Source organism: Mixophyes fleayi, chromosome 1 (genome assembly GCF_038048845.1).
Source record: "Mixophyes fleayi isolate aMixFle1 chromosome 1, aMixFle1.hap1, whole genome shotgun sequence".
NCBI classification, from domain to species: domain Eukaryota; kingdom Metazoa; phylum Chordata; class Amphibia; order Anura; family Limnodynastidae; genus Mixophyes; species Mixophyes fleayi.
The window spans coordinates 247,728,601-247,743,561 of NC_134402.1; the positions used below are offsets into that span (position 1 = coordinate 247,728,601).

Consider the following 14,961-nt stretch of genomic DNA (forward strand, 5'->3'; position numbering starts at 1 on the left):
ATGGGAGTATCAGCTTATGTTAGTGTAGCTCTGCAACCATTTTAGTGACAGGTTTTTCTTTTGTATATTAACATGATATCTTATAGTAAGTGCCTTGCTTGCAAAAGATTGAGATGTTACTTTTTATTATATGACTTGGCCATTGCATGGCACAATTTTGGTATTGTCCATATACTAGGTAGATACAAGCAGTATGGAACCCCAGATGAACAGTATGACACTCATGGTTTTTGCATGGTATACAGAAAGGTACAGATGGCCACTGAGTTAACCCCCTTTTTTGTACCCTATGGGGGCTTGTTCACACTAATGAAGTTTGATTGTGCTTGTTAATCATGCTTGAACTGCATTACACTTGAAATATACATTGAGCTCCATTTTGTGTGTGTATATCTATAATATAAATGGCTAGTGGCGTGTGTTAGTCTGTCTGTGAGTGTGTGGAAAAAAAAAAACCAAGCTGCAGCGCCACCTGCTGGGCAGAGTTATACACTGACCTATATATTTCTTGAAGGAGAAGTGACAGTTGGGAGTGGTTGGTGGTTGCCGGGGGTGACCGTGGGGAGTTTTTAACACCTTAAGTAGCTTGATTTGACTAGAATGCATGAGTATCATGCACGGGTTAACTGACCTACTAAATTCTTAGTGTGTGTGTGGGGAAAAAAACCTCAAAAAGGGCTGAAATTTGGTATACTGACATTATTGACGAGTTGAGGGGTCAAACTCATTTTCGTGAGGTAATTTTACATCATGAACACACGTGTACAGTGGCGGATCCAGGGGGGTGCGATCGGGGCAGTCGCCCCTCCCTAGCAGGGGTTTGCTGCCGACTGCTGCACAGTATGTGCAGGTCCGTTTGGCAGTGACAGTGTGCTGCCCGGCTGCTCTGATTGTGTTTTAAACACACTGTCCCTGCCTGTCACTGCCAAGCGGACCTGCACATACTGTGCAGCCGCAGAAGTCGAAAAGGGGGCGGGGCCTAAATTGCCCCGTCCTAACATCCTTCCGGGGAACAAACATTTTCTAGATCCGCCCGTGCATGTGTAGCGGCGTGTGTTAGTGTGTGTGTGTGTGTGTGTGGAAAAAACTATTTTCTCAGAAAGGGCTCATCCGAATGACCTGAAATTTGGTATACTGACATTATTTGACAAAAAATTGCATGAGTATCATGCACGGGTTAACTTGTGTGTGTGTGTGTGTGTGTATATATATATATATATATATATATATATATATATATATATATATATATATATATATATATATATATATATATATATATATATTTATATTGTGTGTGTTTGTTTAAGTATAGGGCATAATCAATAAAATTAAAGAACATAAAAGTTGGTTGTAGTTTTATATATGAAAAAAACACACAAAATTGATAAATGATGATAGTAGATAAACAAACAGACGTGTACATTATAGCTTGAGGATATATATAATTTTTAATAATTGATATAAGATTAAAGAGAATTGATGAGTTCTATATTTATAGTATATTTGTGTATGAGTATATATAAATTTATATAGGAATGAGAGAGTTAAGCGAGCTCTAATATGCTATCTATTTCCTACTATTTTTCTAAAGCTTACTTCCCCCTTGTGTAGTTATAATTCAGAGATTTGAATAAAAGGCGGAAGCAGCTAATGCCAACTGTGGAATAATTCCCAATCTCATGCTATTGGCAAATTGAGCTGCTTGCACACTGGTCACTGCAAGAGACCTATAACTACTTTGAACAATATCAAATAATTAAAGCAAACACCATCTGCATTAAATATACCAATTTAAAGCACAACTTGTCCATACTAGGAGCCTACAAAATATATCTTGTCCTCATGTGTAGTAGGGAAAGGCCCTTGGGGAGCCCTAGTCCCTGGGGCAAGATTCTCCTACAAGCTTGCTAGTTAGTTGTGAATGAATTCAACTGCTCTCCAGCTGTTTGAGTATGGTCGTATTGAGTGTTATATAAGTAGGGCAGTTTGTCCCAGAAGGATTATATTTAGCATCAGCTCATATTAAGGGTATAAATGAACCTGCAAACTCAGTAGTCCATTTTTTTCTATACTGAATTTATTTTTATCCCTTAAAGCCTGCTTCAGCTGATTAATGCTTTCTCTTTGAAAAGGTAAACATCACATTGAAGCAATAATATTGTATAATAAGATGCCTCACTTGGATTAGCAGTTCTTTCAGAAGACAGTATATGAATATTAACTAAGCCCAGCTAAGTCATTAAATATGTTCTTTGGATTTTCCCCTATCAGATCTGGATAGCTACAATGTGCTTATAGTCTCTTGTTTATTGTTTTATTTATTTTTTACAAACTAACTTTCTATTGTAAGAATAGTTATGATTTTATTGTGCTTCTTTTACAAAACAAGCAAAAGTGATATTTTAGTTAATAAGCTAGTATTGATAGACTGACTAAAGTATTTATCACTTGCATGTATTTTTAGTTAAGAACAATCCTACTGAAATGAATGCTGTTAGAATTTGCAAGTGAGAACATTTTACAAATGCTTACTATGAGATTATTATCATTATCTGTAAAAGAATGTCGCAACAATAATGTGCTCTTAGTCATCATTTATGCAGAAGCCTGGATATTCATCTTTATTTTTTGATTTATATCATTAGCTTCTCTAATATATTGTACCTGGGTGTAAAAGTGACTGTACAGGGGAAATGCTGTGTATATTTTACCACAGTGATGATTATTTATTCATTGACCTAGAATGATTAAATGTCATTTATGTATATAGCGCCACTGATTCCACAGCGCTGTACAGAGAACTCATTCACATCAGTCCCTGCCCCATTGGAGCTTACAATCTAAATTCCCTAACATACACACACAGAAACAGAGAGAGAGAGACTAGGGTCAATTTTGATAGCAGCCAATTAATCTAGTATGTTTTTGGAGTGTGGTAGGAAACCGGAGCTCCTGGAGGAAACCCACGCAAACACGGGGAGAACATACAAACTCCACACAGATAAGGCCATGGTCGGGAATTGAACTCATGACCCCAGCGCTGTGAGGCAGAAGTGGTAACCACTTAGTGACCGTGCTTTCCATGGTACCACCTTTACCCATATATCAGTAATTTAAATTCTTAAAAGTAGTTTAGATTCAATAGCTGTTTTTCATATTTGACTGAACTCTTGGCTTCAACATTGCAATTGCTTTTAATTACCACTTACAATCTTATCAGCCAATGGTGCTTCACTGCTGCTTTGTTGGATCAGACAGATGATGTTTTCTTTATTGTATAATAAAGATGTCAAATCTTAAATTCAGTCATGTTGAAAGAAAGGTGTTTGAAGCTCCTGACTTTTTTAAGTGTTTGGTTTATTATTCTTTGCTAAAAGCTTATAACAAGCAGTGAAGGTTACACCATTGACAAATAAGTCTGTCTTTACTGGTTGTTTTAATTAGCAAATAAAGTAATATTGTGTGATTTTCTCAGAGAGAGAGAGAGAAGGGCTCCATGATCCATAATGTTACCTGCAGAAGCTGTGAAACTCTCCCAACGGTGATGTATAATTGTCATTGGGAATCCACTCTAAGCATTTTAGATGTAAAATATGCAGCCAAGTTAATATAGTTTCCTATTGATTGTTCTAGATCTCTGAACTGGCTATTTGCAGCTTCAGTATGCTGTTTTTTTCTGGCTAGAAAAATGACATTCAAAAGCACCATTGTGACTATTATTATTATTATTAATTTTTATTTATAGGGCGCCACAAAGTATCCGTAGCGCCGTACAAGGACAAACAATGGCACAGTACAAGGTGAAACAGCACAGTACAAGTAACAGTAAGCACTATAACTCTGGGGGCTCAGGCACAGCATGAAAGAGAGGGAGGGAGGGGAAAAGTGAGTACAGGCAGGTAACTATGGCCCAAGAGGGTGGGCACGGATGACAGGTTGAGAGTCACTGAGGGGAGCGGAGAGAAGCGAGAGGAGACAGAGGGCAGAGGGACTGAGAGGAGGTGAGCTGAGTAGCTGGAGAGCGCAGTTAAAAGTGAAGGAACCAGAAGGTAGGAGAGCCCTGCTCAAAGGAGCGAACAATCTAAAGGGAGGGGAAGACAGACAGACACATGGATGAGACGGAGAGACAGGAGGAAGGGGGAGAAGGGAAGAAGGGACAATGGAGTATGCGGTCGACAGCTAGACGTTCATTTACTCTACGTTCAGAAAGGCACTATTAAGGGAGCGCTTGTTATGTGGGGGAGGAAGGAAAGATCAAACAGCCAGATCTCTTGACAAAATAATATGATAAAGGGCATTTGATTCTCTACCCAATAACAATAAACGCCTATGGAATATACAATAAATTTATTATTAAAATCCTGTCTATTGGATATCATAGATGTTGCCTGTTTAGAAACAACCAAGTCTTTTAATATATTTGATGCAAATCTGTGGGTCTACACTATATGTCCATACTATATACCTTGATTAAAATATATCATTGGTGCTGTCTGTTCAGAGACAACCAAGTCTCTCAATATATTTGATGCAAATTTGTGGGTCTACATTGTATGTTTACACTGCATACTTTGATTGAAGTATACATATATTAAGTAGTGTTCTCTTTAGTAATAAACAGTTATCTATTATATAAGAGAGCGGCAACGCAGCTAGGTAGCTTTTTTTACCTTTTTAACAGAAACCATAAAATTGGTCAATAAAGTCATAGTCAATTTTACATTTCGCTACTAGCTTCAGAGGGACAATTCCCTAATGTTTTAATTTTAAATAAATCACAATAAAAGTATATGTTTTAAAAATAATTATGACCATTTGAGTGCCTCAATCTTAGGACACACTATTTTCTTTCTCTTCTCCCTTTTTTGTAAACAACGTTCAGAAAGTCGACAGCATTAAGTCGACAATTCAAATGTAAACAGTATTATTAGATTGACAGTTGAAATGTAGACTGTATTATATGGTTAGGGTTATTATTGTCAGCCTAACACTATTGTTGGCCATGTGAATTGTCGACCTAACAATACTGTCACTTTCATAATGTCGACTTTCAAACTTTGTCTATATTATGGTGTTAGTCATGTAACTGTTGTACATATTTTTCACACACGAAAGCAGCCTAAGGCTTCATTTTGTTTGTGTTATATGAACTTCCCTTCAGCTGAGTTTGCATATACAAATACATTTTATATCTATAAATAATTTTAAATCGATTTATAATAATAGGTAGGATGCCTAGATGCCATGATGTCTGTCCTACAAAACTGTTCAGGGATACCCTAATGCAGAAGGATAGTTAATATCACTCTATGGGGGGTATTCAATTGGCCGCATTACTGTTAAAAGTAATGCGACCTGTGCATTATTACTGTTATTACGGTAATGTGCGTAATTACCGTTATTACGGTAGTTCTAACACCGGCTTTTTGCTCAGGGAGCTGCGAGCAGAAAGCCGTTTTAAAACTACCATAATAACGGTAATAGTTTTTAGTGCGGTGGTATTTCGGGGGGGATTGAATTCCCCCCCCCCTCCCCTAAGGTTTAAATGCAAGATAACATAGAATAAATATAAGCACAAGCTTTGTGTTACCTTTACAGTTTTTGAAATTGCAGTAGTACTTTTGTGTTTTTAGTATTTTCAGGTTGAATATGTATTTATGCTAATAAAGCTTCCATGCCCTTAGCCTAATACTTTTCAGACATGCAATGATAGCAGACAATTGGCAGAATATCACAACTTTTGTGCTTCCAAAATTAACCCTTGCATACTAATTTGATTGAAACCAAATCAGACATGTTTGTAAATGTAGTCAGAAGATAACTACAGAAGCCTTCTGTTGGCCTGTATGTGCAATTGGAAGGTTCTTGTGATGTAATCCATATGCCTTACATAATTATTTTTTTATTATTATATAAGGCTTACATTACCATTAATTTATCCCATTATCAAGTATTTACATGTTTGTATTATGCCATATATATCTGGATGCTGTACAAATTTGAGGTTCTATTTATTGTGACAAGTGTGTATATGTATGTGTGTGTGTGTGTGTGTATATGTGTGTATATATATATCTATATATATATATATATATATATATATATATATATATATATATATATATATATATATATATATAATCTATAATATAAATGCTTAGTGGCGTGTGTTAGTCTCTGTGTGTGTGTAAAAAATAAAACCAAGCTGCAGCGCCACCTGCTGGGCGAAGTTATACACTGACCTACTAAATTCTTAGGGGCATATTCAATTAGCTTTTGGATTCGCGGTAACGCGCCGGAACGGCCGCGAAACGTAATACACGGTACCGCAATAACGTGGATTTTCGTTCGCAGCCCATAGGGTTGCGTACGAAAATCCGCGTTAATGCGGTACCGTAATACCCGCAAGAACGCGCACTTTTCGCGGTAATGCGCGTTACCGCGAATCCAAAAGCTAATTGAATATGCCCCTTAGTGTGTGTGGAAAAAAAAATTCAGAAAGGGCTGAAATTTGGTATACTAAGATGTTTTTTTAATTTGTTAATTTAATTTGTTGTTAAAAGTGTTTATAAAGATTTTAAAAAAATATATATATATTTCTTGAAGGAGAAGTGACAGTTGGGAGTGGTTGGTGGTTGCCGGGGGTGACAGAGTGAGAGGAGTGTGATGTGTGATACCCAGGACCGCTGAGAGAGATCCCTGTGTCTGGATAGATGTGGCGATGAAAATGAAGGGTCAGGTGATGGAGAAGAATGATGAGGTGGTGACATGTGGACAAAACCACGTTAAAAAAAGGCGCTTACGTCGGGAAGTAACGCTCTTCCCCTGAGGAGGCCTGGGCTATGGCCCAAATGCATGATAAGAACCTTTTTAACACCTTAAGTACCGTATATACTCGTGTATAAGCCGAGTTTTTCAGCACATTTTTTGTGCTGAAAAAAGCCCTCCTCGGCTTATACACGAGTGACCTCCTGTTCTCCAGTCCCTCAGCTTTTAACTTCCACAGTGGAACGTATGTGTGTTCCACTGACAGGAAGTTCGGCATTTGGAACGCAAACTTGCGTTCCAAATGCCGAACTTCCTGTCTGTGGAACGCATATGCGTTCCACTGCGGAGGTAAGTAAAAGGCTGAACTCCTCCTCCTGATCACTTATTGCACTGCTTCAAGCTGATGACCTTTCAGCAACAATAGCATGAAATGTAACTGGCGCAAAAATCTAGCGATCCCAACAGCGCAGTGGAGGAGACCCCGGGGGAGGAAAACTCCATGATTCTGGTAAGGTGCAGCAACTTTAGTAGCCCGCCACAACCAATCAGCATTCAATGACAGAGAGGTTTTAATCACTACAGCATCAATTTGCTTATTTTTTTATATTTCAGGCACTGGTAGCAATGGTTGCTAAAAACAGGAACTAAAATGTTAGTTTAGTTAACATATTCAGGGAGATCTTAGACTCCAATTTTCCCAACCTATCTGCCATGTCCTGCTGGATCCACCAGAACCTGTAAGATATTAGTTCCCCTCCATCACTTACACATGTCTCCTGTTTACCAGTAGCTGCTGCATTTCCCACCCTAGGCTTATACTCGAGTCAATAAGTTTTCCCAGTTTTTTTAGGTAAAATTAGGTGCCTCGGCTTATACTCGGGTCGACTTATACTCGAGTATATACGGTAGCTTGGTTTGACTAGAATGCATGAGTATCATGCACGGGTTAACTTGTGTGTGTGTGTGTGTGTATATATATATATATATATATATATATATATATCTATATATAATCTCTAATATATAAAAGTCTAGCGGCGTGTGTGTGTGTGTGTGGAAAAACTATTTTCTCGGAAAGGGCTCATCCAATTGACCTGAAATTTGGTATACTGACATTATTTGACAAAAACATTATAATAGTGAAGTCAGTTAACTTCCATCATCCCCCCCTTCCCCCCGTGGGAGGGGTAGTAAAGGCTAAATTTACGAGTTGAGGGCTCAAACTCATTTTTGTGAGGTAATTTTACCTCATGAACACACATGCTGTGTTAGTGTGTGTGTGGGAAAAAGGGAAAAATTACCGGGTGACAGAGTGCTCAAGCTGCAGCGCCACCTGCTGGGCGGAGTTATATACTACACTGACCTACTAAATTCTTAGCATTATCTAATATATAAAAGCCTAGCTGCGTGTGTGTGTGGCGATGAAGATGACAAGAACCTTTTTAACACCTTAAGTAGCTTGATTTGACTAGAATCCATGCGTTTCATGCACGGGTTAACTTTGTGTGTGTGTGTATATATATATATATATATATATATATCTCTTAATCATTGCATGCTAAGTTTCGAGGACAATTCTAAAAACTCTCTGCTATATAAAAGTATATAAAAGTATTTTGAAAGAAAATTCTAGTTTATTTGGTGGCATTTCTTAATGAGCCTGAAATAAAGGCCTACACAGTTGACATGTGATCTGGTACAGATGCAGGGTCTAAACAGTTGTATTTAATCTAAGGACTTGTCCATATGTTTTATATATGCCATAATATGTAACAGAATGTAGCTTCAGGCAAAATAAATATACATACAGGTAGATAAATCAAATCAACTTTACAGATAGCGCATTAGTAAATAAATGAAACTTTATTGAGAATATATATTTCTACAAGTGTTTAGAATTCAGGTTGTATACACTTAGATGACATATAGAGCATGTAAAGAACATTTACTATTGATTTTCTATGAAACCATCGCTATCTCCATGTGCTTATGTTATACGTTTAGAAAACACAGGCCATAAGAGACATAGATGTAAATATGTACGCCCTCAAAGGTGGCGCCCTTGGAGGAACTATCAGCTGAAGTGTTGCACAGACAGTCATGTGTGAGTGCACACTTCCACATTTGCCCGACATCATTCAATCTTTGATTTAGATTTTCAGTAAATTTAGAAAACCAATTCGACAGATGTGATGGGTTTTGGCAAGAAAAAACATGATCGTGGTAATGTACACACTCTTGCAATATTCAAAGAAACGGTCGTGAATTGTGTGATCTGCACGATAATTGCATAGATGTTATTAAAGTAATTCTATCGTTTTAAAATAAGCATTGCCCAATTAATTGTATGTGTTTCCAAAGCACATGGTGGTTTATTTTAGCAGATGTAAATAATCAACAATTCAATACATTATTATATTGTGATAAAGTACAGCACAGCCAATACCAAAAGTTACATACATACATACATACATACCGCTGCAATCACTGCGCTTCCATGGGTCCCAATGGAACAGTGTATCTGTTAGATAACTGTGGTCAGAGTAGACTGACCCTGGTGGGGGATGCAGCTAATATATACAGTCAGTGTTTCATTGTGATCAGGGAAATCAGACAAAATTGAAAATGTTTCAGACCTAGGGCATGTATCATGCTTTGCTACATGTTTTAAGGGAACGTCACCATCTCTGTCCGCTTTCCCATTGGGAACTGTTGTAGTGCAGACAGGATGTAAGTCTACCAAATGACTATGTTCTGAACTAGTTGCTGAAATTGCTGCTGCAATACAATGGATGTATCCCCCTGTGTTAACCTTTACATTATTCTCGCCACTTTCAGCCGCTGCCCCTGCTGGTGGGACCGTCCCTCTTCTTTGTCCTGAAACATTACTTTTAACATTACTTAAAACAACATACAAGTTACTAGTTACACTTTTTACATTTTTGGTATTGGGTGTACTTCCCGCCCCGACCGAATTTGTCGGGGGCGTGTTTGCGCTCAGTTCGCCACGCTTTGCAACGCACACTTCCGGAATGCTTGTTTCCGGTACGCTTACTTCCGCTGAACACGCGTTTTTCGCTACACTCACTTCCGCTGTGCGTTCGCTGCTCTGCCACGTGTTACCTTCCATTTGCCACGATTTTAAACAATGATTATGTGCATTTCTCACTTTCGTTGACTTAATCAACCGTACTTTATCTTTTACGGTATTTAGTACCTCTGCATTAAAACGCCCTGTTGTTGGGAAAGGCCTATCACAATCTTTGGTCATTTCGACCCACGTGTCACAATACACAGTTGCGTATGCACCATATTTTTCACACATGAGAAATCTCGCTGACTCAGTAAGACCTTCCTTAGGCAGTACAATGGCCATCTCTAGTGTATGCTTAGCACCCATGTTTAACAATATACCTTCTACCCGGAACACAGACACACCGCAATGCTCTGTTCCTTCCGGCCAACAATACCCTTTTTTGTGGAATACAGACACACCGCAATGCTCTGTTCTTTCCACCCAATAATTTCAACTCTGTTGCTACAATCACCGCTAGAGATCTGTAATGCTCGGTGAATGTATTTCCTTTAGCCGCGTTCACTCGCTTTTCTCGCACCAGGCGAGGATCCCTAATACAGAAATATCACTGTGGGCCCTAAGGGCTATCAGCTCCTTGATACCCTGGCTCAACCACAAAAATCTGCTGAGTTTATTATCGCTGGTAGCGCAAGTTGATACAATCAACCTACCTTTCCAGTATAATTTCTCCTAGCTGCTTCACCAATTCGCACTAACGGTGCGGTTAGATCGCACTGCCTACCAATACTAATTATTAGCAAACCTTGCGATCTATTGGTAGCGCTTTGCGAAAACCCGGTTTTCGCATTCGGTATACCTGCCCTGTATACCGTCCTTCAGTTGGGCAATCCGCCTCGTCAGACAGCAACTGAGTACAATGAATAATGGTGTATCTACGTTACAAAATCACACACTATACACCTTTTCTACGCAGAAAATTGAAAGTTCCCAACAACAGTAATAATGTCTCAGAGGTTTTCACAAGTAATTATACTATGCCCATATACTAACTATCAAGACGATTGTTTAACCACGTGGCAAATCTACCAGAAGTTTGCGTACGCACAGCAGGAAATACACATACGCTCAGCAATGCAATACACTTTAAAACATAAAACAACAATAAAAAGAAACATTTTTCTTTCTTGTCCCTAGATTCCAATTAGCGTTCCTTCAGTCTATGCAACAACTGACATTCGGTCTCTCAACACAAAGTGAACCACAGGTCTTGAACACATTACGTTCTTTCCTGCCATGCGACGCATCCGTCAATCCACACTTTGTTGAGGGACCGAATACCGTGAGCGTTGCATACCTGCCGATAACGTAACTCCTAAACTCACGAGCCCCCAATTATTAAAGTAATTCTATCGTTTTAAAATAAGCATTGCCCAATCAATTGTATGTGTTTCCAAAGCACATGGTGGTTTATTTTAGCAGATGTAAATAATCAACAATTCAATACATTATTATATTGTGATAAAGTACAGCACAGCCAATACCAAAAGTTACATACATACATACATACATACCGCTGCAATCACTGCGCTTCCATGGGTCCCAATGGAACAGTGTATCTGTTAGATAACTGTGGTCAGAGTAGACTGACCCTGGTGGGGGATGCAGCTAATATATACAGTCAGTGTTTCATTGTGAACAATAGAGATGACGTAGCTTGCTTCCATAGGTCCAGGCACAGGGTGGCTTCAGGGTAAACAGTTCATAGGCTGATTCAATCTAAGGAATCCAAAGGAGGGGGTCATCTCTCCAGGGGGTCTGCTCCTTTCATAGCCAGCATCATACAAAGGTTTATTCCCTAATATCAATAACTAAAGTATGCAATGTGTGATCACTTCGCTGACTGCACCGGACAGCTACTGATGAATAGGGCTTCAATATGATATCAGGCATGACACCTTTCCTATAACCTAAACCTTTAATAACACTGAAGTGTACATAAAATCATATTATATAAACTAATAAACCAAATGCTATCTGCTCATAAATTACAGTGTAACGGAACCAATATGAATTGTATAAATAACTAAATGTTATAATGCTAGTGTGTGCGTGCTTATTTTACCGTGCGATTGCATCACGCCACGTGTTACGTGGCGTACGCTTCGCAATATGCACGGAAAACCAATATTAAACCAATATACTTTCGTTCATCCAATTATACGACTTCAACAGTCCACCCTTTGATAGTATAATAAACTATCACCTTAAAGATGTTATATGCAGGATCTCAGTACCATGTTTCATTGTTATGTAATACAAATCCCCCTTGGTGTATGACCATGCTGTTTGTAGATCTAAACAAGTTATCATAAGAGAGAGTCTTAATCCTCTAAACGATTTCTTCTTTTACTATAAACCGTACACTTCTGGAGCTTGGAGATAACCTTTTGTATACCCTTCAAGGGTGCAATTTAACACTTAATACATTATTTGGAAAGGTACAAGGTACAGTAGAACATGTATCAGCTATACAGAATTCTCTACTACAGTTCTTCAAGTTTAACAGGTTCTTCTGTCCAACACATGTCTTTAAGCTCAGAATACATTTAAACACTTCATGTTCATCAATAGCATCATCCTATGTCTATCGATAATGTCATATACAATCTCCTTCAGCTTGCGTTAATATACACACTTTTAATAATGTCATCAGTTCTTTTCATCAACACTTGTGGGCGGGCTATTGTCTGTTCGTTCTTCCCAGTCTCCCAATACTCAGATTTAACCGTGATCGGCTTGCAAAGCATTGGGAGACTTCAGACTAAGGGACCTAGGTGTCCTACTTTTTCCCTTAGTGACCTCCCGCCTATAGTTCGGGTACCTCAAGAATATTTAGTGGAAAGAGAACTAATCCTACTTGATATAATCACTGAGGCACGTGTGAGCACGACCAGCCCTTTGTTTGGTCTAAAACCTTACCCTCCCAAGAATGATAATCATTCTCAAGGATGCCTGCTCAAGTCCGAATATTACTGGACTGGCATCGCTGGGTGTATCTCTTTTATAACCATGGGGTCGCCGTACTTACGGACGTAATGCTACTCAGACAATAGCCCCTCGCACTTTCTCCAAGCTCCAAGGTTTCTAAATTTTCCTTTACCCCTGAATTGAATAGAGTAATTGGCCGGACTGATTATGCTACTAACTTCTTCCTCCCCAATACCTCCTTATCATTACCTGAACCAGTCTCTGTCACCTGCTAATAATCAAAAGACTTAACCGCCCTGAGAAGAGAATGAAATGAGAGAACACAAAACAGGAAAAACTACAACTTCATGCTGGACAACAGTCTTAGCCTTTGGCTCATGTGCTACTAACTGCATTCGAGGCCTTCCAGTACAGACTCATGAGTGCCCTTGGACTTTTCTCTGAGTGTTGGCCCCTCTGCAGTAGGTGGAATGGGCACCAGTGTGTCTCTGCTACCCTTGAAGCCGTGATGCTGGTAGCCTACACCTGGTACCTGTCTGTCAAATAACCTAAGCTTAAGAAATTTCTGCTCCACAACTTACTCTCCCGATCCAACATCCTGACAGTTAGTGTGACCTTTCAGGAAACAGTGTTTTGGACGTTCTTGGTTGCTGTCTCACTATTTACCTTCTCTCAAGATCTAACCTAGCCTCCCAGTTACAATCTCATCTCACGAGGGGTCAAGAACATTTCAAAAACTGACAGGTTAGGAGTCTGCCCAGGAGTGATCTTTTGGTAGCGGGAGAGGACTAGTGGCCGAAGCTATCAGTCACTTCAATCAAGTTCCAACTCTTAATCTATTCAATTAGTTCTACCGAGTTCCACTACTTTATGTTCACACTGGTTTATGGCTAACTGAAAGTATGTGATTTGTTACCACTACTCATACATTATACATCTATTATCAATAACATGAATATTCCTATCATCTATTATAACTCTAGGACTATCACATTGAATAACAAAAGCTTTGAGTATGACACAGTAATACATTAGACACATTTCAATACACCTTTACCCAGACATATTTCATTGGTACTCCAGTGTATACTTGAGGATCCTGCATGGTGGTAATTGGATGACGTGTATTTGTTTTACCTGGAGGAAAACCCATCAGCAGGAGGGATATGGGATGGCTCTATTGGTCTACCTTGTCCATCTCTCCAGAGTCCACCAGACTCCTCACCACATCTCTTCACCTTCCAGACAGTTTATCCCTCAGGTAACACAAATCTTCCTATATTAACCAATATGTGTATGCCTGCATGTGTTTGTGTGTTCACATTTCAGAACTAAAACAATACAATGAAAAACAAAACAAAACATAGATTTGTTAGCTGTCGCATAAAACCCTGCAGTCTATTTGACAGCTATGTTCGCCCTGGTGTGACAGCCATGTATGGTCGTGTGTGTAAGTGTGGACCTTACTAGCAGCTACTTCAGTTGGTAACTGTCACTGTATAAAGTCCTCTATGTAGTGTCCTAATCATGTGCTGGTATTGCTATAAAACGATTTCTCAGTCACCTCAACATCGCCCCCTAGACTAGAAAAATGACCAATGTATATCAATCGATTTTCCCTCTGCCAACTCACCTGTCATTCTCAGTACCTCACATTCAGCTACTTGACTAAGTGGGAAAGGCAAAGGGGTCTATTTCTATAACACTTTCTTCAAATATAACAGTATCCAGTACATGCCTGTCTAACAGTAAAAAAATATAAAACATGAAAATTCTACATTTTCTAGGGTTTCACATTATGTTGTATCTTGTGGTAAAAATCCTACTCCAATGTTCTATACAGAGATGCATATCTGTATGCCTAACCTCTAGCATTCTTCTGTCCTCCTGTCCTCCCCACCCTTTGTGCATCCATATAAAGGCACATTTTTGTACAGGAGGCACGAACCAAACCAAAAAAAACCAAAAAACAGATATGCAATCTGTAAAACATGAATCGTATTTCCACAACAGAACCTTTCTGCTTAAAATCAGCAGTTTCCATACACATGAAAACAAAACCCCTGACTGTTTCTGTAACTCATGTCAATCTAGTGTGTGTATCTCTGAATTTGTCTTATGTAAAAATAAAAATATGTTTTAGCCCCATTGTTGAGACTGTGTCT

General features: G+C 38.8%; 1 protein-coding gene across 2 annotated transcripts in view; it reads left to right on the forward strand.

Annotated features, from left to right (window-relative positions):
- JAK2 (Janus kinase 2) overlaps positions 1–14,961 on the forward strand; it is a 143,117-nt gene that overhangs the window by 25,086 nt on the left and 103,070 nt on the right. The gene's annotated exons all lie outside the window — the stretch shown is intronic.